Genomic DNA, 4,796 nt, shown 5'->3' with positions numbered 1-4,796 from the left:
ATCAAGAATATCAGAGTAGGAAGAGACAGCTTTTAGCTTGACTGCCTCATTATACAGATAAGAAAAAAAGAACCCCAAAATGTCAAATGACCTGTCCAAGGTCACAAGAGGAATACTAAATTGCATGTCTCTTGACCCCTGGTCCAAAGTGATGATAAATTTTCATGGTCACATTTTTCTTTCCCAAAATAGTCACTTCATCATGCTATTTCACTCTTGGTTCACTACTTGTAAAAATGACTTGTGATGCTGTGTAGATTACTTAAAGACATCTGTCCAAGAATAATAAGACAATAATACAAGGTACATTAAAGCACTCTGAAACACATACAGCACTATTCTAATTAAAGATATGATTATTATGCTTACAGCAGTTTATTTTTTAACTAAGTAAAAAAGTCTAAGAGGCTCTAATTCTTTTATATCTAAAAAGCAACTAATAAAAGGCAGGAGAAACTCACAGGACAAAAAATTACACACAGCAGAGAGAAAAATCCCCTTCTGAAAAATCATCATTTAAATCCATGTATTCTTACTGAGCATACATTATCCAACTACAAGTCCTGGATTACCAAATTTAGTTTTGTGACACTTCAAAATACCTCTAATCATTTCAATATTCATGGAATCCTCAAAACAAAATTATTCACTTAAAAAAAATAAATCTAGCTTTCAAAGAGAAAAAGTCATAAAGACACAGGCTGAAGGGTTCCCCCATTTTTTTGGAGAGGAATGAGAACAATTTGAATTAAATGAGAGTACCTGAGAAAGCAGGTAAGACAGTTTCTTATTAAGGCTCAGGGCATTTGGGACATAACCACCATCATCATTATCAGGACCTCTCTAACCTCTTTGTTGCCCCAAGTCACTCCCTACGCAGCTCCCAGCAGCTCAAGCAGGCAAATACCTGCTTGATACCATATAGATAAAGACACTGAGAAATATAAATGCTTATTAGCCAAGGTTGAATAAACAGATGCCTGAAATGTAACTCAAAAGACTATTTTTTAAAGTGAATATAAAAAAACCACCTTTATTTGAATCAAAAGAAATGCTTTTAAAAATCTTTCACAGTAAATGTATTTTGGAACGTTAGTATTTTTTCAGTGTAAACACTTTTCTTTTTTCCCCCTTCCAAAGAGATGTCAATTTAAGAGTATAGACCACATCTGAACCAACAAGGTGACAAGATGGAAAGCAGATCCAGAAACCAAATGGCATCAATTTTCTAAGATTTCTCCTACCCTAAAAAACCCAGCAATTATACTTTCCAAGTCCCTTTTGCATCCCACTAGATTCAAATGCACTGACAATTTACATGGTGACATCTTTGTGTGAGGAGTAAGACAGACAATGCAGGGGTCAGAGAGGACCCTAATAAGTCAATACATGATGAGGAGGGCTATGGCAGTGCCAGGCACAGAAGGCTTTCTTTGATACTTGGAAGGTTGAAATAACATTTCTACTATGGTGCTAGACTTAGGTCTTCACAAATCTTTTTGACCCTGTCCACCAAATACACCAATCTAGAAAGTTCATCTATTAAGCAGAGTATGGCTTGCCTCCAATCCTTTCCCTAAAAGGCAAAGAGTAGGGGTGGCTAGGTGGTGCAGTGAATAGAGCACTGGCCCTGGAGTCGGGAGGACCTGAGTTCAAATCCAGCCTCAGACACTTGACACACTTACTAGCCGTGTGACCTTGGGGAAGTCACTTAACCCCAAGTGCCCAAACTTCCCCCTCAAAAAAAAAAAGGCAAAGAGGCAGAGCAGGACAATCAAAACAATTGCATTCTAAGTCTAAATGAGGACTTTGTTGAAGGCAATTTTCAGAAATACTAACAGTTGGGTTGAGTAAATCCTACTAGGAAGTAAAGGCTACAAACTAGAAGACATGAAAATATGGAATGTCAGTCTCTGCATTTGGATATCTTAAGTCTGTTTTTCCAACAGCTAAACCTCTCAACAGTAAACTTGTTTCCAAGGGTTGATCTGTCTTCTCCTTTCATCTAGCTGACTCAGGCTGCATACAAAAGAAAGAAGAGAAGTGACAGTGTCCCTATACTAAGGTTGAACAAACTACCAAGAAAACAAATTTTAAGCCTTAAAAAAATAGCTGAATCCATATTTTTGGCTAAGCTATCTTGGCTCAGATATGCCATACTGGTTATGACATTAATGAATTTATTTCTTGAAAACAGAAATTCAACTAAGTGGACAACAGCTACAGATGACAAGATTATTTGTTATAGCACAACATATTTCAAATGAAAAAAAATAGTGTCATTTGTAGTATCTTAAGATAAATTGTGTTAGCTCTATCTTAAAAGCAGCCTCACTTCAATGGCCTAAATAAGAGTTATTTTGTAGAAATTCAAGTCATTCTTCCTGCGGGGACTTGTTTAGGAATCTCATTACATCCCACCCCCTTCTCCAGCGGTAGTCCAAAGACAGGTCCCACATGACTGAGGGTGACCCACGAGCTCCCTTCCTGGAGGAAGACACAATTCAAAGATACACTTGGACGAGAATGGGGGAACATCTTCCAGACATGGTAATTAATGACAGTCTTCTCTAATAATAACAGCGTCCAGTTTGTACATTCTCAGTATCTTCCTGACTACCCATCACGTCACTCACTATTCAAGTAAACTTTATTTGGTCACCCAAATTTTCAGTTTTTCAAAATCAAAACTATTTCATTTCAAACAATTAAAATTCAATGAGATAATCATGTCTGGGGCTTAATTCAGTAAAGCTATCAATTACTTTCAGTAAGAGATAAACAACTTCTCGGGGGAAGTTAAGGTTCACAACTATAACAGAAAGAAATGCATGCTATTTATCACAAACAAATCATAGCAGTAACAAGGCTGCTAAGACAAGGGGAGAAAGGATCCTTTCCCACTATCCTAGCATTTGTATTATTTGGCCACAATTTTTATCAGGACTCAAAATATAGTGGTTAGAGGGGACTTATTTGAAAGAACCTACACTAACTGAATAATGGCAGAGGAGATTATGAACTAGTAAGCACAGAAGAGTCTCTTTCTAGCGTCCAGGATACTATAGGCCATGGCTCAGAGAAGTTCTCCTAAATCAATAAGCTAAGAGGAATAAGACTGGAGCCTCTTAATATTAACGCACACTTTATTACATTAAAACCAGGCAATGGTCTGACAATAAAAAGACTGCCTATGGCATACTGTTAAATTAAAATTTAATTACAGAGGATATGAAATCCTTACAATAAATATTTTCCTCAAAAGAGTTTTAATGAAAATAATTATTTTTTCTAACTTGACAGTTGCTGTTTTAAAATGTGGATTTACACAAATACTGAATTTTATAAAAACCCTCAGGATGCAATAAATTGTTTTCACTTAAGACTGTATCCACATTGCAGCCCCTACTGGTTCAAGACTGTAAATCAGAAAAGGCAGTAAATTGCCAGGGAGTTCTGCCAGCCAAATTCTGGGACCTACAACACACCCAGGTTTTTTTCTCCTTTCAAACGTTCGTTGAAGAGCTTGAAAAATAGAAGTACCAAAACATAAATCTGTACCAATTTCAAACAGGACACAGAAGGTTTTGTTCCTGTCACTGAATTCCAGATCTGATATTAAGCTATGGCAAAGGGCAACCAAGTGAGTATGATGCTTGTCAAGTCACATTTCCTCAGTTTTCAAGAATAAGTCCAATTCTTTCAGCTGGAGTGCATGCTTAGGGAATCTTCAGGCAGCCACTCCTTTTAACTACTAAAACCTTTGCTAAGCTGACAGATCTGAGCAATCCTGGGAAATGACTGCACTTGCCACTGCATCAAAAGCTGAGCTAAAAACACGGACCTTGGCGGGTGCCCCGGCAAGGTGGGGCTGGTGGAGGGGGTGATCCAGGTTTGCAAACAGGTTAGAGATTCATTTCCTAGGCTGGTGAGGATTAAGTGTAGTTCCAAAAGTGAGAAGCAAAAGGAGTTAGGGATTCCTTCCAACTCTACAACTCTTGCTATTGGCCAGAAGTGTGAAAGTATCGATGAAAGGGGAAGAATGATTTTAGGAAGGAGGGAAGAACAGCACTCCTTGATGAGAGTGGGGGAGAAGGGAAGATATTGAAACATCCCTCACCAAAGGTCTATATAAGATAAGATGGATGAGTGGGTGGGAGAGGGATACAATCTATGAGCTGGCCAAAGGTTGGAGGGAGGTAAAATGGCTTGCTGGGACACCATTTAAAATGGAAGGTATTTAATAATAAAAATAAAGACACCAGCACTGTCACCCTGGAGTGTTTTACTACTGCTTTACAAAGGGAGGGGTGACAGGTTAGCACACAGCCTCAGCAGCGGTGCATTAAGCTTCCTGTATCACACTAGAAGTGCAAACTTTGTGTCTACTTTAATAAATGGCTCAGTGTTTGAATGCTATTGCAAAGGGGTAGGAGTAGGGTAGGATGGTGGAATTCCCGGCTATAACGAAGTAAGGTGATTGTGTGAAGTATTTTTTCACAGTTGAGTTAGATGTACCACACTGCTTATGATAGCAACAAATTTAAATAGACTTTCTTGATACTAGAAGTTCAACTAAGTGGACACATGACACAATTATGTATTATAGCACAACATATTTCAAATGAAAAAAATTAGCATCATTTACAGTATCTTAAGATGAATTGCCTTTGGATAGGAATTTCCTTTCCAGGACTTTGAGGTCTAACAATATGCATCTAGAAAATTTACTACTGTGGAAAATTAAGACAGCTCAAAACCAAATAGAGGGGGAAGATTGTTAAAAAATTAGTTGC

Source organism: Petaurus breviceps, unplaced genomic scaffold, assembly GCF_028583685.1.
Source record: "Petaurus breviceps papuanus isolate PSGF00001 unplaced genomic scaffold, PetGlider_PUasm1.0 90604, whole genome shotgun sequence".
Classification (NCBI taxonomy): domain Eukaryota; kingdom Metazoa; phylum Chordata; class Mammalia; order Diprotodontia; family Petauridae; genus Petaurus; species Petaurus breviceps.
The sequence above is the reverse complement of the archived record's forward strand: the minus strand, read 5'-3'. Positions refer to the sequence as shown.